The sequence below is a fragment of the Dipodomys spectabilis genome, unplaced genomic scaffold (assembly GCF_019054845.1).
Source record: "Dipodomys spectabilis isolate Male_0828 unplaced genomic scaffold, ASM1905484v1 ptg000148l, whole genome shotgun sequence".
Lineage (NCBI taxonomy): Eukaryota > Metazoa > Chordata > Mammalia > Rodentia > Heteromyidae > Dipodomys > Dipodomys spectabilis.
Window position 1 is genome coordinate 6,270,342 of NW_024870825.1, and position 24,732 is coordinate 6,295,073.

At 38.4% G+C, this 24,732-nt stretch overlaps 1 pseudogene; it reads left to right on the plus strand.

Moving 5' to 3' along the window:
- Positions 1–9,747: 9,747 nt before the first annotated feature.
- On the plus strand, positions 9,748–22,736 carry LOC122118361 (annotated as a pseudogene).
- The last annotated feature ends 1,996 nt before the right edge of the window (positions 22,737–24,732 follow it).

A 24,732-nucleotide genomic window follows, 5' to 3' on the forward strand; every position in this document is an offset into this window, starting at 1 on the left:
CGGAATTCTACAAGGTCTTCAAAGCAGAGATCACACCAATACTCCTCCAACTCTTCAATGAAATTGAAAGAGAAAGTTCACTACCGAACACATTCTATGAAGCCATCATAACCCTCATCACAAAACCAGGCAGGGACTCATCAAATAAAGGGAACTATAGACCCATTTCTCTGATGAACATTGATGCAAAACTTCTCAACAAAATTTTGGCCAATCGACTTCAACAATTCATCCAAAAAATCACACACAACGATCAAACAGGATTCATTTCAGGGATGCAAAGCTGGTTCAATATATGCAAATCAATTAATATTATTCATCACATCAACAGGAGCAAGAATAAGAACCACATGGTTATCTCAATAGATACAGAAAAAGAATTCGACAAGATACAACACCCCTTTATGATGAAGGTTTTGGAAAAATTAGGAATCCATGGAACATTCCTCAATACAATAAAGGCTGTATATGACAAACCTACAGAAAGCATTATACTTAATGGTAAAAAACTAAAGCCATTTCCTCTTAACTCAGGAACAAGACAAGGATGTCCACTCTCCACTTCTCTTCAATCTCGTATTAGAATGCCTAGCTACAGCAATAAGACAAGATGCAGACATAAAGGGGATCCAAATAGGAAAAGAAGAAATAAAACTCTCCCTCTTTGCAGATGACATGATCTTGTATTTAAAGAATCCCATAGACTCCACTCCCTAATTACTCAGCTGATTCAAAACTTTCGCAAAGTAGCAGGGTATAAAATTAACCCTCAAAAATCAATGGCTTTTCTGTATGACAACAATGAGAAAAGTGTGGCTGAAATTAGGAAAGCAACTCCATTTGTAATAGCCCCACAAAAAATAAAATACCTAGGAATTAACTTAACCAAAGAAGTAAAGGACATCTATGATGAAAACTTTAAAATCTTCAAAAAGGAAATCAAAAGAGAACTTAGAAAATGGCAAAACCTCCCATGCTCCTGGGTTGGAAAGATTAACATCGTGAAAATGGCAATACTTCCCAAGGCTATCTACAAATTCATCGCGATACCTATCAAAATTCCAAGCTCATTCTTCCAGGAAATAGAAGAGTCAATCCAAAAATTCATATGGAAAAATAAAAGACCCCGAATAGCAAAAATGCTCCTCAAGGGAATGAACACTGCTGGAGGAATGTCAATACCAAATTTCAAACTCTACTATAAAGCCATCGTAATCAAAACAGCTTGGTATTGGCATAAGAACAGACCTCAGGACCAATGGAATAGAATTGAAAATCCAGAAATGAACCTACAGACCTATAGCCATCTAATCTTCGATAAGGGAGCTAAAACAATAGAATGGAAGAAAGACAGCCTCTTCAGTAAATGGTGCTGGCAAAATTGGTTAACTACATGTAGAAAACTAAAGATAGATCCTTATATATCACCCTGCACCAGAATCAACTCCAAATGGATCAAAGACCTCGAGGTCAAAGCAGACACTCTGAAAACATTACAGGATGGAGTAGGAGAAACCCTAGATGTCCTTGGCTCAGGCTGAAATTTTCTGAATAGAGTCCCAGAAACATAGCAAATCAAAGAAAGGTTGGACAAATGGGATTGCATGAAGTTGCAGAGCTTCTGCATGGCAAAGGACATAGCTAGCAAGCAAGATCAATAGAAAGCCCACAGATGGGGAAAAGATCTTCACTCGCCATACAATGGACAAGGGTCTCATATCTAAAATATACTTGGAACTCAAAAAATTAAATCCCCCAACAACAAATCCTCAAAGAAACAACTGCCCAATAAATAAGTGTTCTAAAGACTTAAAGAGAAACTTATCTGAAGAAGAAAGAAGGATGGCCAATAGACACATGAAGAAATGCTCAACATGCCTAGCCATAAAAGAAATGCAAATCAAAACAACGTTAAGATACCAACTCACTCCAGTTAGAATGGCAAAAATCAAGAACTCTAACAACAACAGATGCTGGAGGGGATGTGGACAGAAGGGAACCTTACTTCATTGTTGGTGGGAATGTAAACTTGTTCAACCACTTTGGAAAGCAGTATGGAGGTTCCTCAAAAGACTTCACATAGAGCTCCCCTATGACCCAGCAATCCCACTTTTGGGCATTTACCCAAATGTTTACAAACAAGACCACACTAAAGCTACCAGCACAACTATGTTTACTGCAGCATTATATACCATAGCTAAGATATGGAACCAACCCATATGCCCCTCAGTAGGTGAATGGATCAAGAAAATGTGGTATATATACACAATGGAATTCTATGCCTCCATCAGAAAGAATGACATTGCCCCATTTGTTAGGAAATGGAAAAACTTGGAAAAAATTATATTAAGTGAAGTAAGCCAGGCCCAAAGAAACATAGGTCCCATGGTTTCCTTTATTTGCGATATCTAGTATATGTATGATTCAAGCAGAAAAGGTCAGATAATGCGATGTTAGGAAAATGAACCCTTAGATACGTATTTTAATGTTTTTTTCCTTTCATGCATGTGTTTCTAACACATTTATAAGATTATCTCTTTGTAGCTTTGTATATCCCTCCCCCATAGTATAACCCCTGCTTTCACTATATTTGATGTCAGTATAACCTGTAGAGCAGATGGGGAAAAACAAGTCGTTTAAGGATACAGGTGGACCTGTTGCAACAATGAGAAGTACAAGTTGTCATGTCGAAAACAAGCTTTACAATGTTGGTGCAGGGCAGGAGGCGAAGGTGGGGAGGATTGGGTGAGCGGGTGGAGGGGAGGATGGGAAGGGATGTGAAGGGTAAACAAAGGAGGAGGCTGCAATGCTTGATAAGAAATGTACGCATTAACCGGCCCATTTAATTGTAACCCCTTTGTACAGTGTGTTCACCAAAAATGAAAAGAAATAAAAACTAAAAAACAAAAAGATAAGGGAGCTACATGTGGTGGTACGTGCCTGTAATCTCAGCAGGTAAAATTATGAGATCCAAGCAAATCTGGAACTCATAGCAAGAGTTTATCTTAAAAATTCCAAATAAATGACTTGGCACTGGTGGCTCATACCTGTGATCCTAGTTACTCAGAAAACTAAAATTCAAGAATCGGTTTGAAGACAGCCTAGGTAGAAGAGTCAGTGAGATTGTTATCTCAACCAGCACAATGCATAATGTGGAGGAATGGTTCACGTGATAGAACCAGCCTCTAGGGAAAAAGGCAAACAGACTACATGGTCCTCTGAGTTCAAGCCCTAGTACTGGTTTAAGAAAATAAAGTCAACAAAATTAAACTTAAAAATATCTTGGCAAATTCCTACCAAGGTGAAGTGCTGGTTACAGCAAAAGGCAACATTGTTTCTGTTCAATAAGGCCCAGGTGCTGTGCTAAACAACTGACATATTGTTGGGTTTAACTCAGATTAAATCCCTGGGAGACATTCTTCATTTATTGAGCATCACCCAACCCAGTAGTTTTGCGAGCTTCAAGCTTCAGCCAAAAGCATGGCAACAGGATGCATACTTGCTTGAGGGTATGTGGGAAGCTTGAAGCCCAATAAAGAGGACTCTCAGAAAGGCAAAGAAAGGTGTTCTGGAAAATTCATTTGGTTGCTCCAATCCTTGCTTTAGCCATTGATCAGGCTAGTTTTATTTGTTGATACCTCTGTATCATCCCCTACATGACCATCCCCTCTGTAGGCTGCTTCCTTCCTGCCTATTCCCAAAGAGCTTGGGCAGAGGATCACAGTCTGGGCATGTGCACACACACACTTGTCTTTCCTTTAAGGACACAAAAGGTGCACCAGATATCTGTGGGAGTGTGGAGGTGTTGAGCTGCTTCAATGTTGTCATGAGCAACAAAATGTCCTCCCTTGTGTTCTGCTTTCCTAGTATCAAGTGGAAATTCACAGCATCCACTTTGCATTGTCCTGAAAACTAACCATTGCTTAATTAGTGGATTTGTCTCTGCAAATACTTGGAAATGTTCTTGCTTGGGGAATGTGTTTTTTTCTGAACTTCTTACAATGGTAGGAGTATTCTTTTTTGATTGTTTATCTTTTCTTTAAATACTATTTATAATATATAACCCAGAAACTTAAAAGATGCAACAAATGCCTTGTTCCCCTGTCCCAGTTTTCCTTCCTGTAGGTCTCTGGCGTCACAGGGGGAATAAATAAAACATTTAGGAACAATCAGTTTTTTGGTCCCCCTACTCAATCTCCTGAGTGGCTTTTACTTCTTAAATAAACTCTTTGCAGGGGAAATTAGAAAGAAGGGAACAGGAGACGGTTCCTGCTTGACAAGCAAAGACAAGGGCTCCAATATCTCTGGGCCTGTGCTGCTGAAGTGTGACAGGACCTGAAGTTAACCCCCAGTTCACATTAAAATTACCTGCCCATGAGCTACTTTGCTTCCATTAATTTGCCTGGCAGAACCTCTGAATCCAGGTTAGAAACTAGAAAGAATTGTCATAGAACATTGTGAGTACACTGTGTTTTGTGTTGTGTTGTGGGTTCGTGATAAAGTTGATTCAAAGCTCATCTTAGAGTTGGCACTCTGATAAAACTATTCCTGAAGTGGTTGAAAACAAAGATCAAGTGGCATCTTGACATCATCATTCTTATCTCCATTTGCGAAAACCATCAATATTTCTCTGAGCCTCTCGTAGTGTCTTGTTTCTCATCAACAAATGATGTTAAACATTTTCACATGTCCCAACCCCAAGATAATGTTGCTTGAACACAGATCCTTTTGTTTGCTCAGCTCTTATCCTTACAGCTGGTGCTTTATCACTGAGCCAAGTCTGTGGTCACAATTTTGCTGGTTAACTGGAGGTAAAGTCTCACAGGCTCTTTGTCTGGGCTGGAACCCTACTCTTCCAGATTTCAGGCTCTTGAGTAGTTAGAATTGCAAGTGTGAGCCATCAGTGCCAGCTTTTCAAGCCGTAAATTTTCATATTTCCCCTACTGTTACTGGCTTGGTAAAAGCCAGTTATCAGCCTCCAAGTCTTCAGAGATGGATATCATGCTTAAACTGAGCACCTCCTACAAGGCAGTAGGAACTCATCTACTTTAAAGATGATATAAATAGTAAGATAATATCTTATCAGAGTTTAAAACTATAGTCCAGATCAAAACCAGAATATTTGTCTGTATGATAGATAAAATAATATTTGAATTGGTTAGTTTTATTTTCGTGTGTGTGTGTGTGTGTGTGTGTGTGTGTGTGTGTGTGTGTGTGTGTGTCTGTGTGTCTGTGTGTCTGTGCCAATTCCAGGCCATGAACTCAGGCCTGGGTACTGTCCTTGAGGTTTTGTTTCTCAAGCCTAGAGCTCTACTTGATGAACATCTCCAATTTTTTTTCAGTTTTGCTTATTTAGAGATAAAATTCTCAAGGACTTTCCTACCTATGCTAGCTTCAATCCATAACCTACCAATCTCTGCCTCTTTAGTACCTAGGATTACAGGTATGAGCCACAGTTACCTGCTTTTTTCAAGTACTGAAAACATCTTTTATCAAGGCTGAGGGATAGTGATAACTCAGATGGTAGAATTCTAGCCATTCAAGTAGAGAACCTGTACTTAATCCATAGTATTAACAGCCCCCCCCACCACCAAAAAAGAAAGAAAACATTCTCAGAACAATGCAGATTTACAAGAGCTCAAGCCACTGCAATCAACTAAATTTTCATACACATTAGTTTTCAAAACTTTTGTCCCTAAACTCTCTTTGTCCTTTTGAAAGATTAAAATTGAGGCTATGTCTATTTTACAATATGCTAACTGCTAATTCTGCTTCTGTAAACCTGCTTAAGCTAACACTGACCCTTCCCCTCCCGGAAATAAGTAAAAAGTTACAAAGTCCAGATACAGGCCCAGGGACAAGGTCTGCAAACATAGATAAAGAACAAAAGAGTATGTTCTTCTAAATTCCTGTTTAGAAGCTCTCAGCAAGGGGCTCAAAATAAAGACCATCTGGCGAGCCAAGCAAACTAGGGAGCCTGTAACTATGTGGACACTTGTTACAAAACTTCCCACGCAGAGCTGAGCCAATCCTGGGGAGCCTGGGATCTTATGCTAATCCTGTGGTTTTTGTCTTTAAAAGTGCCTGTAACCAAAGCTCGCGGCTTCCAGTCTGCCTTGGACAGGGAGCCCGTTTGCTGCAAACGCCTAATAAAATCCTCTTGCTTGTTGCATCTGCTGGTTTGGAGTCTTGGTTCTTGGGGTGCCCTCCCGTTGAAGAAAGCATCCCAGTGGGACTGGGGTTTTCACTTTCTGACATTTTATTTACTGTCTTATGATTTGACTATGAAAACTAGTAGAAAGTACAGTAATTATTTCACCCTGTGCTGAGTTCAAACTCTGATCTTTGCATATGCCAGGCAAGCCTCTACCACTGCTAACCTCCCTAGCTTAAAATATGTGTGTGTGTGTGTGTGCGTGTGTGTGTGTGTGTGTGTGTGTGTGTGTGTGCTTGGACATAGGGACTGGTTACTATCGCTTAGCTTCTTCACTCAAGAATGGCATTCCACCACTGAAACCAGACCTTTGCTTCCCAATTTTTATAGTTAATTGGAGATAAGTCTCATAGACTCTCCTGCCTTGGCTGGCTTTAAACTGTGATCCTCAGATTTCAGCTTTCTGAGTAGCTTGTATTACAGACATGAATGACCTGTGCCTAACTTGGTAGCTCTCATTTTCTAAGAGGAAGAATACATTGTCCAATGTATACAAGAAAGAAAGAAATGTACTCATTACCTGACCTATTAAGTGGTAACTGCTCTGTACAGCCTTAATAATAACAATAAAATTATATTCAAAAGAAAAAAATCCTCTGACAAGAGGTTCAAATCTTGGACTGTATTTTCTTGTAAGATGGAGGCAGTGTTTATATCAAGCAACTACTTTGATAGGAAGATTCTAGCTCCTTAAACCTGAGAAAAGAGTTCATGATTAAACTCCATCTCCAACAATAAACTGGGAAGGGTGACATATGATGTGTCCCTGTGTCCCTGGTAGGTGTTCAGTTAGGCGGTGAAGAGCCAGACAGAGTGACTCCCAGACAGAGTGACTCTAGTCTTAAGGTAGTCCTTGAGTCTTTGAAAAGCCTGGAGCTTGCTGAGAACCACAGTGTGAGTCAGCCAGTCCCAAGGGAAACAGGAATAGTTGCAAAGAACCTAAGATAAGCAGAACAAAGACCCCTTGCTTGCTCACTTTGTATTATAAAAGCTATGAGAAAACAGAGTTCAGGGCCTTCCTGCTTAACCAGCTGGGACTGTGTGCAGGGAGGTCCAGCTCCAGCTTGCAATAAAGGACTCTTCTGCTTTTGCAAGGATTAAGGTCTCTGGTGGTCTTTGGGGGTCCTGAAAGTGGACCCAAGAGTAGGATTGCTATTCAGGCTGGCTCTGGGGGCCAGAGCCTCCATAGAATTGAGAAATGTAAGAGAAGGTGTGGGTTGAAGGAGGATGAAGATATTGAAGTGATGATCCAGATCAAGATACATTGTACACATACATTTGTATTACATGGCAACAAATTCAGCACATGACCTAAACTGAAGATGAGTGAGGGAAGGGGTGAGGTGAAAGGCATGGGTGAGAGTTTTGAAAGGGGTGACATTGATGAAGATTCCCTGTATTCATCAACCGCTTCAGTGAAGGGCAGCACCTTTATACAACTGTGCAAAGATAATCAAAATAGTCAAAAAGAAGAAGAAAGAAATCAGGCTGGAGGCATGGCTTTTGTTATATTCATGCCTTCCTGGAAAGAGAAGATTCCCAGTTCTGACACTGAAAATATATACACACACATTCATACAAAGTATTTTTCAATTCATAGAAGTTACCAAGAAATTGCTTCTTGAAATCAATCATTACTCAGTTTTTGGTCATTTGTGGGATTTCAACTTAGGGCTGGGCCCTGTCCCTGAGCCTGTTTGTACTGAAGGCTAGCACTCTACCAATTGAACCACAGGGCCACTTCCAATTTTTGAGTGGTTAATTGGAGATAAGAGTCTCATAGGAACTTTTTGCATGGGCCAGCTTTGAACCATGATCCTTAGATTTCAGGCTCTTGAGTACTTAGGAAGTATTCATCATGAGACATCACCACCCGGCTAATCATTGCCTTTTGAAAATGAAGGAAGGTTTATTTCTATGACTATAAACCACTTCATAGAAAATAGTTATAATATGCAAAACCAGTGAAATAAAAACAAGCACTAATTCCTTCAAAGAGCTGGCAATACTGAAAAATTTTATAATATATATCTCTATGATTTAATCATTGTGGATATATAAACACTTTTCATCAATGAAAGCACACTAAAAATTAATTCATTCTCAGTGAATATCTCCATATTTACCTTTAGACAATAAATAAATTGACTTGGGACAGCTTCTTGGGTAGGTAGAAATCCCATTCTTGTGTCAGTAAAATTCACAAAAGATTTCAACTGTCCTTGGAATAATGTGTTGCTTCTTGATGTAAACAGTGGCTATTCTTCATGAGAAGGAATGCAGCTGACTTCTGGATATTACTCCTATTTCCAGGAAACTCTGTTCTGCTTTTACTTTCAGTTGCTTTTATTGGAGGCAAGTGGAGACTCAATCTGTGTTGAGAAATAAGCCTGAAATACACTTTTTATTAAAACTCATGGGATAAATCTAATCATTTTCATTTATCAAAACATCAGCTGGCAGGCTGAGAAGGGTAGAGCGCTAGAGAAGAGATGCAAAATGGATGAATCTTTTCTAGTTTTTCTATTTAGGGTGAAGCTGAATTCAAACCCCTGTTGGACACAATGACAAGTAATTTCAGGATCTGAGCATCTGTTGTGAGAACATGAGTAAGAGTCTTGTTTTTAGGCTTATAGTTCTATCGATGTTGGCCTGAGGCCTAGATGTCCAACTGTTCTGACTTCTAATATTAGATATTAGATTGCCATATACAAACCATGTACAGTATGTATCCTAGTATGTCCAGTTCATACTACTCTACATTGTGATCCTGATGCTGTTCATGTTGCTTAGAGTAAGATGTTGTTGCTAATTTTTAGTGCTGAAGGAATTTCCAAAATGCCCCTTTATATTTGCTGTTAACACTTGAATATTTTTAGCATAGAGAATTTCAATAAATATTCTTTCTAGGGCTATTCTCTACATGTTTTCATGCACATGACCAGGTTCCCATCTGGTAGGAATTAGTGGACCCCTCAAAGAGCATTATTCAGCTTGGTAGATGATCTTAGTAATGAATGCCACTTTGTAGTGTATACTATAATAGCCTTTCAATTTCAATTGGAGTTTAAACCAGAAACAAACATTACATGTTACTCAAATTATACAGCAACTTTTATGCCATTTTATGTGGGTAAAAGAAAGCTTTTTGTTTGTTGGCTTAAAATCAAATCTCATTGTCCCTGGAGTTCTTTTACTACTCCTGTGCTTTACATAGCAGGCATATTTCTATTATGATACCCTGCTATTTCTGAATAAATACCAGTGATCTTTGACTATTCTGTTTTGTTTTCATTGTTTGTTTGGTTTTCAGTTTGAGAAGCTATTGCAGAACACTGGAACTTTCCTCCCTTTGCTCACAAAGTTGATCCTCTGGCTAACTAGGAACTGTGCTAAAGCTCTCTGATTACCTCAGCAACACATGAATGCAGTTTCATTTTCACTGTTCTTCTTGTCCAACACTTACTTGGCAGGCTGCCTTGTGTGATTTGATGCTCAGCTTCTAAGAGCAGTGCTTTCCTGACAAGCCAGACAGAAGAACTCAGAGCCAAGGCAATTGAGAACTTGACTCCTGACTACAGAGCCTACATAGAGGTGAGTTCTGTGTAGAAACATGGTCTTTGGTGTGCTATTTCCTTGAGGATCAGCAACAGGGAGCTAGGTCCATAGCAATTTTGCTAGCTGGGGATGGGGTAGGGAAGGGGGTTGGGGAGAGGTCAGAGGTTAAGGCAGCAGTGGAGTGGGAAGACATGGGAAGCTCCATGGTGTGTAACCCTCCAGACAGCTTCTGGCAGCTCAGCTCCTAAGGCTCCTTCAGTCCCCAGGCAGCCATGGGGTGGTGAACCTTACCAAAGCATACACAGGAAGAGCTGCTTTTCCTCAGGTGTCCAGCAGGGGCTGCAGCAGAGAGCCCTGCATGGGACACCTACCCTCCTCTGCCTCGATGCATCTTAATTCCCTCCTGGCACTGAGGGACCAAACCATAGCCCCAAACCCCAGCAGAGTCACTGCTGGAGGGTCGCTCCTTCCAGCTCTCTCTTGCCCCAACTTCACCATTACCTTCAGTTCTCAGATGTTTCCCCGAGGGTAGTCTCCTGGGATTGGAAAAGCTGAGAGCAAAAGTAGTCTTCACTAGTCCATTTGAAACCTCAGTGCATGGCTTGCCCATCTTCATGCCGTCCATGTGCACTAGTTCATGGATTCCCTGCAGCTGAGCCGCTTGGACTACTTTCTTTTCTCATTTCTTTATTTCAAGATTTCTTGAATGTTACAAAGAAAGGTCAAATGTTACAAAGAATAGTAAGGTCTCAGCCTGGGATGTATTCTGAACTGTTTAATTCCCATAAACAATTTACTGTGTTGAAGCTGAACATCTGAACATGAGGTCAAGATGTTGGGGGCGGGGTGGGCGGAGAGAGGAGGGTGGGCAATGCAGTCATAATATTCGATATTTTTATGTGGAAATGAAACCATGTAAACTAAAGAGATGGGCAGGTTGAGGAGAAGCATGAAAGGGGTGTCTTCGATCAAGATGATTGTACTCACAAATTGACATGTGAAATTGAAACTCCTTTGTGAAACTTCTTTTTTTGGGGGGCGGGTCCGTTCGTGAGGCCTGAACTCTGGGCCTGGGCCTGTTCCCTCAGCTCTGCAGCTCAAGGCTAGCACTCTACCACTTGAGGCACAGCGTCACTTCTGGCTTTTTCCTTTTTGCTTATGTGGTGCTGAGGAATGTAACTCCGGACCTCATGCATGCAAGGCAAGCACTGTACCACTGAGCCACCTTCCCACCCCTGTGTAACTTCTTAAAGATAATTTTTTAAAAATGTGTAAGCCTTCTAAGAAGGACCCCAGTGTGCTTGTGTTATTTAGAGAAAATCGCTTTGGGATAGTTTTAATTGTATCTTGGTCTAATTCAGGCAATAGCTTTTGGAAACCACTAATCCAGTATATGACCTTCTTCTCTTGTTTAATTTGGATTTGAAAGCATCTATGCTCACCATCTTAGTCCTGCACTCCAATCGGACATGGGGGAGAAGGAGAAAGAAGGAGAGAAAGAGAGAAGAGAGGGGGAGAAAGAGTAGGGGAGGTGAGAAGGGAAGGACAGGCAGACATAGGGAGAAAAGGGAAGTGGCAGAGAGAGAATGATGAAAAGGGACGAGGGAGAGAGAGGAAGTCAGGGGAATTATTGGGAAAAGATAGAGGAGGAGGAGGAACATGGGAAGAAAAATAAGAGGAGAGAAGATAGAAAAAGGAAATAGAAAAAAAGGATAGGAAGGGAAGGAGAGAAGAAAGAAAGAAATGAGAGAAAAGAAGGAGAGGAGGAGGATGAGATCTGAGGATCATGGTTCAAAGCCAGCCTAGGCAGGAAAGTCCCTAAAACTTATTTCCAAAAAACCCCCAGAAAACCAGAAGTGGTGCTGTAGCTCAAGTGGTAGAGCACTAGCCTTGAGCTGAAGTGCTGAGGGACAGTGCTCAGTCCCAGAGTTCAAGTCCCATGGCTGACGATAAAAAGAAAATGGAAGGAAAGAAGGAAGGAAGAAAGAGAAAGAATAAAGAAAGAGAAAAAAAGCAAAGACCAGGAAAGAAACGAGTATTTACAATTTTATCATCCTTTTCGTAGTGCTTTTTGTTTGTTTGTTTGTTGTGGGGATTGAACTCAGGGCCTATCTTTGAGCTCTTTCACTCAAGACTAATGCTCTACCATTTTGAGCCACAAAACCACTTCCAGTTTTCTGGGGGTTAATTGGAGGTAAGAGTCTCACAGAATTTCCTGCCCTAGCTGGCTTTGAACCACGATCATCAGATGTCAGCCTCCTGAGTAGCTAGAATTATAGGCATTAGCCAGCCACCAGCGCCCAGCTTCCCATTGCTTTCTTAAAAGTCAAATCTGAAGGAAAGCAATCTTGAGTTTCTCTTGTGTCTAGCACAGTAGTTGAAAGGTCATGGTTGACCCAATTTTTTTGTGTTCTCTAACAGCTACAGAAGAAAGGAAGTTTTACAGAGTAACTCTATGAAGAAGCCAGTTGGAAGGCAGGTTTTTGATTTTGTTTTTTTTTTTCTGACAGAAATGTTCTTCTTTAGCCTAGTTTCCTTGGTAGTTTATAATTTTCAGGGCACAGTGACACTTATTAACTCACTGTCTCATTTGTTCTCTGGAGGTAACAGGACAATCCTACTGCAATTTTTTTAAAATATTGATTTCCTTAACCTGTACCATAGTGAATCAGGCAGGACTAGTTTTATTTATACTGTTGACAAGATAATGAAGGTGTACAGAGGCAGGTTCTCTTTCCAGGTCTGGTAGTGAGTAAATGATGGGAACCCTGGGGTTTGACCCCTGGAAGACTGTTCTGAATCTTTGCTGTGACATCTCCGTTGGCTCTGGATTTTTGTTTCCCCATTCATCCTCCATGGATCCTGCTTGCAGCATTTTTCCACTGCTTCTCTCCTGCCTACTCTTCCTCCTCACAGGAAGCCTCTTTCCTTATTCCCATGGATCCGTGTCTCTTCATATTCAAACTGACTCTTGGCTGGGAGAGATGGAACTGATTCTACCCAAAGCCAGTACCTTACTCATTTACAATTTCACTCTTCTCGCCCTGGTATGTTCTGAAGTTTATATAATAGGCATGATTTGACATATCCCACAAATACTATGTATTATTTAATTCCTTCACAATCAACTGTAGAATTTCAAATGAAGAGGGGAGTAATGAGTGTGATACACTGCATAAAACCCTTTACTGTCTGAAATACTGGTACTCAAATTTGCATCATCTTATTAGAATGGTCATCATTTTATTAGAATTATTTTGACTCATGTTATATTCTTTTTTATTGTGAAAATACTGTACAGAGGGGATACAATTACATGGGCAAGATAATGAGTACATTTCTTATCAAGCATTGTTGCCTCCTCCTTTGTTTCCCCTCCCCATCCCTTCCCATCACCCACCCCACTTCCCCCTCCCCCCGCAACCCCCCTGGCAAAAGTTGTGAAGTTTGTTTTTCCTTTTGGTTTTTTTTTTGTTCTGAAAATACTGTACAGAGGGTTTATGATTACATTGGCAAGATAATAATGAGTACATTTATTATTAAGCATTGTAGCCTCCTCCTTTGTTTCCCCTTCCCATCCCTTCCCATCCTCCTCCCCCCCACCCCCCTACCCAACACCTTTCATCTTCCAATTTCTGTTCTTTTTTCCACTGTAATAAAACACTTGCATTCATCTAGATAATTAACGGGCTACTAGAAAGACTAAATGTTTTTAGCCTTCTTTGTGACTGGAGATCCAATTTTATCAAACAGAGTGTGAGCAGAGTTATTATGCAATGATGAATCATCTAAGAAATGTCCTTGAAAAAGAGGTAGCCTAGCCTTTCCCTTACTGATAGGATGGTACCTATGACAATGAGCTATTTTGACCAGGAGTTGCTATGTTCAAAATTGAGGGGACGGGTGGGGTTGGGAGACATGGAGAAGAATGAAGGAAGGGTGATGTTGATCAAGATGCATTGTCCTCACAAACTGACATGTTGAATTGAAACCCCTCTGTATAGCAATTGAAAGATAATAAAAATGTATTAAAAATAAATTAATTTTGTAAAAAGAGCTTAACACACATTCTACAAGTGAGATTGTACTTGCTCCTGGGGTTGCCACTAGATCTGAATTATATTAGTCTTTTATTCTTTTTTTGACTTCTTTTTTTGGGGGGAGGGTACAGGTTAACATGGCATCAGGATCCACTGTGATGGCCCCCATTTGTCTAGCGGAAAATGAGAAAGAGCAGCTGATGGTGAATCCCGAAGCAGTCAAGGTTCTTGAAGCGATTACACAGCCTGTGGTGGTGGTGGCCATTGTAGGAATGTATCATACAGGAAAATCCTACCTGATGAACCGCCTGGCAGGACACAACCAAAGTGAGTGCTTTCTTAGGACAGGAGCCATATGCTGTGATCATTGATAATGCAAGGTAATCATGCTTGTTATACTATCAAGAAGAATCTGACTCCTGCTAAGAGAAAAAACATTCAATCTTTATTAAGATTGACCTGAAAGCTTATCATTTTAAATCCATACTCATAAGAAATCACCCTACTCCTATAAAAAACAAGAATTTTCCTTATTCCGTTTAATGACCTACAAGAATAGTATTCTGGTGCAATCCAATCTTACCTACTTAGTTCCTTTGATTATTTCCTTCCTCCCACTGACATAATTTCGTTAAGACTGTAGAATCAATGACTATGTCACTCAGTATCCTTTGTTTATAAAAGTGAAATAAAGGAAGATTGTGAGATATAAAGAAACAGAAAGCATTGCATTTTCTAAAAAAATTGTGCTTCATAATTTTTACTAATTTTATAAGGCCTATATACTATATAAATAATGTAGAAAATTGTTTCAAATACTGTCATGTGTATTTCTTGTTTTTTAAAATGCAGGGTGATTTTTGTTATTTTTTATTTGTTTTTTGATTTTATTATCTGCAAGTCATTGCACAAAGGTATTATCATTCAACAGAACAGTTCATGATTGCAGTGCACCTTGATCAGTGTGGGTGATTTCCTTAAATAACGTCATTTTATTTGCTCCTTCTTGGTTTCCAGAATATCTGTCGCTAGTTCTAGTTCTATTAATCCTTTGCCTATGAAGTTTCCCTTCATTATCTTTTATATCTTCTCTTCTAGCTCATTATTTTGAAGAACAGACTCTCACAGTATGATATCTCAGAACTTAAAACATACCTATATTAATATTTTTCTCTTTGGTTGCGGGTTTCCATCTGGGCAGTACAGTGAGGTCTCAAACAAAAGGTATCTGGATGTGGTGTGTGACTCACCCAACAAAAACAAATTTCACTTTGGTGCTTCTGGACACTGAGGGTCTGGGTGATGTGGAGAAGGTAAATCAAAATAATGGAGAATTCTCCTTTGGTTGTATTTCTTAACTTACCATATGTCACCTTAATTAAATTTACACTGCTAAATTGAATTCCTATAAATACAAATCCAGTTATGAATTAAGGCTAAATTGTCTCTTTGCATTACTCTGATAAACCCTAATATTTTGATGAATTATTATCATTTTAAAAAAACTTTCCTCCTTTTTCTGACTTTGATTTTTTGGAAGTGGGTCACTAGATCTACCCATTCTTTGTTCTTTATTAGTTTTGGGCATCAAAATCAAGCTTTTGTACATCCTAGACAGTGTTCTACCAAGGTGCTACAACCTTAATCTAGTCTAGACATCTTAATGTGAGATGGTAGTGACATTAAATTCTACCTCAGACACAGGGAGCTTGTACATGTGCTATGGGAGATCTTCAGTAAGGAAGAATTTTCCTCTACTCTGTCAGCTGCTTATTTACTCAATTATTCATATCTGCATAAAAGAATGTCTATTTATGCTTTGATTTATGCTTTCATGGAAGGTATTGGGGAATGACCGAAGAAGAGCCTTGCATACATTCTAGTTATATGCTTACCACTGAGCTGGACTATGGTTACTATACCTTGTTTTTGCTTTGTTCCATCTTTGGATATTGAGAGTTCTTTCAGTTTGTTGTCATTCCCTAATGATATCAATTCTAAGTTCCTATCCTATATTCTATAGATCCATCAGTAAAAGGTAAGGACCTAGTTCAGGAGCCAATACACATTTTGTATAACCAGTACAGGTGTTATAGATGTTCAGAACTGGCAATACAATTTAGTATATGGGTCAGAGACTATTTCCTAGGGATATGGACATCTCAGCACTATCTTATGAGGCCAAGAGGACTTTAAATCTATTACCATAGTATAAATTGCTTTTGTCTAGAATTACTCACTTCCTCTGTAATTTGGTGGGAGTTGAGTAGTACACAATTGCATTTTTCTATACTTCATGGTGCATCTCATCCTTAATCTTGTTTCTGGCTTTATCTTTCAGCCCTTTACACATGATCACTGCTTCAGCCAAATGATATGACTATGTGATACATATGTATGACTTATACTTTATAATATTTCTCATTTGTCTACTATTGGTTTTACAATGTGTGTGGTCTTTTAATCTCTTCTTACACATTCTATCAGCTTTTTAAATAAATGAAGCACACTGAAACAACAGCTATTAATCCAGTGAGACATTCACATGTGTGAAGTTGCAAAGCATTATTTCCTATTTACTAAAATGGTCAATTTTCTCTCACACAATAAAATTTTAGTGTATTATTAGCAGAGATGATCATCTTGGATGCATATATGCATATAGATGTATATATGTTGCATTTATTTGTATACTATATATGATTTTTTAATATTGTGGCATCCTACTGCATATAGTTGCTGTAGAGAATATTTTATGCACATTGACAATATCATTCACTCTAAGAAACCAAGGCCTGAGGAAAGCCAGTATAAACTTAGGATATTTTCATAAACTTTGATCTTTGTATTCTCTATTAGAACTGAAGTCCAAAATGAACAATAAATGAAAGAATGAAACAAGTAGACTTCTCTTTTCCTTGCTTTCTAGTGCGATCCTAAGAATGACTCATGGATCTTTGCCTTGTCCATTGTACTTAGTAGCACCTTTGTCTACAACAGCATGGGAACCATCAAGCAGCAGGCCCTAGGTCAGCTGCAGTATCCTTCCTGGAAAAGAATAGTCATCTTGTATTGAGTTTAGGAAAAGGGCAACTCACCCTGTTTCTTTCAGTGACTCAGTTTTCCTGGTTGAGAAAATGGAATGTTATCAATCGGTTTGTAGGTGAGATTTGAAACTTGTTTATGATGTATGGTGCTTTTCATTCCTTAGCTAAGATCCCAGCTATGTAACTGAACTAACAGAGCTAATCAAGGCAAAGTCCGCTAAGAAGTCTGATGAAAAGGATGACTCTGACGAATTTGTGAGTTTCTTTCCAGACTTTGTTTGGGTTGTTCGGGATTTCATTCTGGAGCTGTAGTTAGATGACCAGCCCATCACAGAGGATGAATATCTAGAGAATGCCTTAAAGCTTATTCCAGGTACCAGAGGGAGGCCCGGAAAGGGGAAGGATTCAGTAGGGTTATGGCATGTACTAAGCCCTTTTAATCCGAATTGGATGTGTGTGCTTATTTGAGATTGGATTGTGCTACAATATTATACACTAATTATTGAAAGGCAACTAATCAGTTGCCTTTTTTAAAAAAACATATGACTCCATGTAAAAAATTATTTTTTATTCTATTAAAAGTACATTTTTTAAATGTAGTGTCTATTTCCACTTTAAAGTCCTCTAGTATCATTTATGACAACAATTCTCATATCTAAAAAAGTTAAATATACTTCAATAGACCATTATACGAAACACTACATGTAAGCCAATGTTCTATATAATTCTATCAGTTCTCATAGATGATATGTCATAAAACCTGAAGTTTCAAAATAAAATCCAACAATTCTTTCTAATATGTTGTACCTGAACATTTAAAATAACATGTTCTACTGAAATAGTTCATCAACAGAACCATATACAAATACAATATTCACAAAATATATTTTAGAAGATGTTTTGTTTTTTCATCTGAACAATTAGTAAACCCACAGAACTTCTATGCTTGTTCTAGTGTTATCATTCGAAAGTCTTCAAGTGGAATATAAAATCACTAAAATGGGCACAAATATTGGATCAAATTATTTAAGGTCCATTAACACCATGAAAAATCATCCCTATTATTATCCACCCTATAATGTTGAAAGGTCCATTTATTACGTTTTGGTTTTTTGTTTGTTTGTTTTTTCTTGGTCATGGGGCTTGAACTCTGGGCCTGGACACTGTCCATGAGCTCTTCAGCTCAAGCGGAGTGCTCTACCACTTAAACCACAGTGCTATTTCCTATTAAGTTTTTTTTAATTTATTTTTTATTTTTTTATTGTGAAAATACCGCACAGAGGAGTTACATTACATGAGCAAAATAACGAGTACATTTCTTATCCTCCTTTGTTTTTCCCCTACCATCCCTTCCCTCCCACTACCACAACTACACTCCTCTACCTCCCCACTCCCCCACTTCGTCTAAATTGTAAAGTTTGTTTTTCAACATAGTGTTTTGTACAAAGTGTTTTTTATTTTCTTGCTATTGTTTCTAACATATTTATAATGTACCATGTGATTTTTTGTTTTTTTGCATGTTCCTGCCCCACAGTATAACTGCTGTTCTCACTGTATTTGATGTCCATGCTCTGCATCTTGTATGTATGTACACTTCTCTAAGTTGGGGAGGGGATGGGAAAAAACAAAATGCTTATTGATCAATGCTCTAGTTGTTCACATTGACTCTGTAAAACCTCATAGAGTAATTCAGAGAATGAAGAGATATCCATAATACATCTAAGTTAATTTTACTCTTCAAAATTTTCAGTGAGAGTAGTCTTTAAGGATTTGTGGTATGTAATTATTCTTGTGTGTGTATACATACACGTATGTATATTTCTAACAGCTTTTCTGTTCTGACTTGAATATTATGTATCTTCTTTCTAGCATATTTTCCAGTAGTATCTTGCCCTTTGCAGATATAATTTTATTTTATGTCTTAGATTTCATTTCTGACAAAGATACACTAGAATCAGAAAACCATTTTGCTTCGCTGAGTTAAATTCTTAACTCAGGAGAGTTTTGCCAGAACTAGGGATACTAATCAATTTTGTCCTTTTGTGGACAGATTAATGCCTAATCTTCAATTACTTGTTGCCTTTTGCCTCTGTGCACAAGGTTGTTTTACAATGAAGTATCAGTTTAAAGATTGTGAGACAGTGATGTAAAATCTCTGGAATGAAAATACTCAGCCCCTTGTCTGATGGCTGCCCTTCCAATGATCAATTTTTTCCTTTTATTTTTTTATTGTAAATGCTCAAAATGTGTTGTTGAATTTGTGTGTTGTCTATAGACAAGTATCTTAATTTTTCTTAGAGATCAACTTTCATTTGTAACTGTTACAATTATGTCTCACTACTCTGTATTATTCATATATGATTGCATTTTTCACTGAGAGTTTGTTATATCCATTATCTCTTTTTTTCCTTTTATTTTATTCTATTTTTGTTGTGAAAATACCATACAGAGGGATTACAATAACATGAGCAAGGTAATGAGTACATTTCTTATCAAGCATTGTTGCCTCCTCCTTTTTTTCCCCTTTCCATCACTTCCCCTCTCCCCACCCACACCCACATTCCACCCTAATAACTAGTATATGTCTGAGGCAAGCAGTAACTGTTAGACAAGTTGATGTTGGGTGAAATGAACCCCAAGATAAGGATTCAATTTTTTTTCTTTCTTGTGATTGTTTCTACCATATTTATAAGATGATTTCTTTGTTGCTTTGTATGTCCCTCCCCCATGGTATAACGCCTGCTTTCACTGTATTCCTTTTATTTTTTATAGGTAAGAATCAGAAAATTCGAAATGCCAACTTGGCTAGGGAGTGCATTAGGCATTTCTTTCCAAAACGCAAATGTTTTGTCTTTGATCGACCTACAAAAGAAAAGGAACTCTTAATTCATATTGAAGACTTGCCAGAAGACCAGCTGGATTGCGATTACCAAGTGCAATCCAAAAACTTTTGCTCCTACATCTTTGCCAATGCAAAACCCAAGAACTTGAGAGAGGGAATTATTGTCACTGGGAAACGTGAGTCTTCTTTGCTCCTGGATTTACCTCTCTTCTTAATTCCCTTAAGTAATGCTTTGATTACATTTTTGCATTTGTTAAGGCTATAGAAAAATAGCAGTTCATTCTTCATATATTTTCATCTTTCCTAGTTATTGTCTGTCTACATTGATCTTTATTGAGATAGAATATATCTTAAGAAACTATTCCACAGATCATACAAGAGCAGACTAATGCTAAAGAATAATTCCTGTGTTTTTGATTAAGTCACTTTGGAAAGTATTCTGTATGGATAGAAAAATATTTTGTGATTATAAACTAGTTATGAAGCATATAAGATGCCAAGTACCTAAAGGATCATTAGGAGTGGAAAATTCAGTTAAATTTTAGCTACGGAAGTGGCTTCAGGATGTGGACAACATGCACATATAATGTTAAGTTCTGTCATGATGTTCTTCTTAAATTAACACGCAGATTTTCATTCCTATTTAGAAGGGTCCCAAAATTTAGACAAGTTATTTCATTTGTAAACTTCATTCATTTTGCCTGTGTAACCTGCTCTTTTTTTAACTTTATATGGAATTCTCTAGACAGAGTATATTGATCATATTGGTGGTTATTTGTGATTTAAATTATAATGTGTGAATTAAGAGTCAGAAAGAAAAAAATGAATAAGAAAAAGCAGTGCTGCCAGAAGAAGTAGACTTTGTCAAATGGGATAAAGGAATTTCATATCAGAAACTCGGAAGTCAGTGATTGGTAAGATAATAAATTAAGGTTATCTAGGGCAAAAAATTAGTAAGAAGCTATCTCAATCAGTAAGTAGGCATGGTGGCTTGTTTCTGTTAACACAGATATACAGAAAGCATAAAAAGGAGGCTCATATTTCATGATAGCACAGGTATATACAAAGGATGCTATCCTTAAAATAATATCAGAAGCAAAAGTGGGGCTAGGAATGTGGTGTAGTGGTAGAGTGCTTGCCTAGCATGCATGAAGCCCTGGGTTTGATTCCTCAGTACAACATAAACAGAAAAAGGCAGAAGTAGCGCTGTGGCTCAAGAGGCAGAGTGCTAGCCTTGAGCAAAAGAAGTTCAGGGACAGTGCCCAGACCCCGAGTTCAAGCTACAGGACTGGAAAAAAGCAAAAAGTGTTGGTGGTGTGGTTCTATTCATATAGCACTTGCTTAGAAAGCGTGTGGCCCTGTGTTCGAGCCATGATATCACCAAAAAGAAGTGTGAAAGTTGTTTAAAGTCTTAATGTTTTTCAGAATGCTAATTTTAGAATAAAATAGAAGTGTAGCTTGACATTTATCCTTAAATTATTGGGCTCATCCAGGACCGGGAACTCTGGTGGAGACTTATGTCAGTGCTATCAACAGTGAAGCAGTGCCATGTTTGGAAAACGCTGTGACTACCCTGGCCCAGCGTGAGAACTCAGCAGCTGTGCAGAAGGCAGCCACCCACTACAGCCAGCACATGGCTCAGCAATTGAAGCTCCCCACTGAGGACCTCCAGGAGCTGTTGGATGTGCATGCGGCCTGTGAGAGAGAAGCCATCACAGTCTTCATGGAGTTATCATTCAAGGATGACAAGTGGGAGTTTCAAAAGGATCTAATGGTACAATGTCTGCTCCTGGTCGGTCTTTCCTGACGTCTTCCCTTTTTGAGACAATGCTTATGCTCATCATTTTTATACTATGGAATCATTTCCTATCTGTACATTAGGAGCCTGGAATTTTATGAGTGTGAGGATTCATACAGCCTGATGGGTACCAGACATTGATCTTTTATTGTTGTATAATAAATTACAATATGGTTAGCAAGTAAAAAAACCCAGGCCCCAATGGCTCATACACTAATCCTTCCTACTCAGAAGACTGAGATCTGAGATCATGGTTCAAAGGAAATCTGGGTAGGAAAGCCCATGATACTCTTATCTTCAATTAAACTGCCAAAGTCCAGAAGTGGAGGTGTGACTCAAATGATGCTAGCCTTGATCAGAAGCCTCAGGAATAGCTCAGGCCCTGGGTTCAAACTCCAGGAACAGCATTAAAAATAATATATATGCATTTATAAATTTTTCCATACCATTGTATACATTTAACCTATCGTTCTGTATGTAATATGCAATCATATACTTATAACATACAGTTGATATATCTATATGAAATACAGTCCTGTTTATCATAAGTATAGTGTGTGGATGTTGGATAAGCCAACAAGTGCTCTGCTCAGGGCACCCAAATGAGGTCAGAACTTCTGACTCTGCAATCAATTTTCTGTCAGGTAAAAGCACTTCACACTCTTATGTGAACACTGCAACAATTAACAAATGGTTCCCAGACCATGAACATATGAGAAACTTCAGAAATATTGCAAACTTTTTTAATGCATTCCTTTCCATCCTTGCAACACATATCCTGAGCTTACTCTCCTTTTAGACACATTCACTTGCTATAGCTTCTTTTATGGCTTTATTGTTGTTCATCACTGGGCTGTTGAAAGAATTGTTTGGGGGGTGTTACTGAATCCCATCATTTTACAGAGAATGAGCCTGGCTCTTAGAATGTTCAGGGACTTACCAATATTACTCAGACTGTTTTCACAAGTGGTAATGGCTCCTTCCCCTGTCCCCATGTTCTCCGAGGCTTTCACCATAATTCTTCCATGAAGATCACCATGGAATTTCTTTCTAGTGCCTTCATTGTACTGTCTTCCTATCATCTTAACAGAACACCATAGAGAGAAAGAAGGAAGATTTCATCCTGCAGAATGAAGATGCATCTGGAAAATACTGCCAGAGGTGCTGAAGAAAATTTCCCAGTCTTTCATCGAAAGCATTTCCAATGGCACTTTCTCTATACCTGGAGGACATAATCTCTACTTGGAAGGCAAGAACAAGGTTGAGCAGGACTACAAACTAGTTCCCAGGAAAGGCATAAAAGTGAGGAATAAGGGGATGAATTGCAGTTAGTCAGAGAATCTCATTTATGTATTTATTTGTTTATTTATATATTTATATATTGTCAGTTGTGGGGTTTGAATTCTGGGTTTGGTCTCCGTCCCTACGCTCTTCAGCTCAAGGCAAGTGCTCTACTGCTTGAGCAACAGTGCTACTTCTAGGTTTCTAGTGGACGTTTGGAAGTAAGAGTCTCATAGACTTTCCTGCCCTGGCTGGCTTTGAACTGTAATCCTCAGATTTCAGCCTCCTGAGTACCTAGGATTACAGGCATAAGCTATTGGCACCTGCATGGGAATCTCATTATTAAAGAACACAGAATCTTATGTGAGAAGAAAATCTGCATTTTTTCCTTCTGTATCCACAATTAATTATTCTTAAACCAGAAATTTCCAGGTAGAGTAGGATTTTTTTCATAGATCAAACTGTGCAATCATTTCTTAATTAAGTTGATGAGATTTGAAAGTTAAAGATATCTTTTGTTTGTTTGTTTGAAACAAGTCATTTAAGGATTCAGGTAGACCTGTTACAACAATGAGAAGTACAAAATGTCATGTCAAAAACGAGCTTTACAATGTAGGTGTGTGGGGGGGGGAGGATTCGGTGGGGGGGAGGGGAGAGGCTGGGAAGGGAGGTGAAGGGTAAACAAAGGAGGAGGCTGCAATGCTTGGTAAGAAATGTATGCATTATCCTGCCCATGTAATTGTAACCCCTCTGTACAGTATGTTCTCAAATAAAATAAAATTAAATTAAAAAAAAGATATCTTTTGTTCAATTCACAAGATACTGATAGTCTTGCCTCACATACAAAGAGTAAATTGAATTTAACAAGATAAGTAATGCATGCTGACATGAACACCAAGTAAAAAATAATGATGGGATTAATATGGTAACAATATTAGTGTTAATAATGCTCACACATATTTAAAATCATATTTTGTTTCATTTTGAGTTTTTTCATTTTGTTTGATTAGCTCAAGGTGTTTCATGTAGCTAAGGCTAGTTTGAACTCATATCATTTCCACTTCAGGCTCCATAATACTATGATTAGAAGTATGCACCACTATGTCTCAATTTTGACACCCTATGTTGTATCATAAATAGTCAATAACCTGTAATTTCAGGCTACTTGGACATCTATAATTTAAATTTCAGAAATATCCTATAAATTACTACTAATATTATCCAGGTGTTGTAGTTGAGAAATATGAGGCATAGGGAAGCTAATAAGTTGTAAATTCCTAGAGCCTGTACTCGGGAAAACTGGTATGCAGTTCATAGGATAGCCAAACAGAACTCTGGAGTTAGCTCAGGAAAGATTTCTCCAAGAGTAGAATGAAGGTCAAGATGAATTATCAGAAGATTACTTGTAGTTTAAATAAAAGAATACAGGTATCTTGGTAGAAGAATAGAATGTAGGGATATATTGTTTATTTGTGTGGTACTGGGTTTTGAACCTAGGGATTCCTACTTGCTCAGGTAGTGTGCTGTCATTGGACCCACGCTTTTAGTTTGGCTCTCTGCTGGTTATTTTGGAGATAGTGACTCATGGATTTTTCTGCCTGGACTTGTTTCAAATGAGGATCTCCTGTATCTCAGTATCTGACTAGTTATGATTTGTAGGCATGAGCCACCAGTGCCCAGATAGAGAGTATACACTAGAGAGTATACACTTTAGGTTCATGTAAATCTCATTGATATCCTGGAATAGCAATAGATTTCTCTTTTGCAAAAGAAAAAAAAAGGCTTGAATCTGGTTGCTGGTGTCTCATGCCTATAATCCTAGCAAGTATACACACACACATACATACATATACACACACATATATATACGTATATATATACACACACATATATACATATATATGTCTATGTATATATACATATGTATGTGTATGTATACATACATATGTATA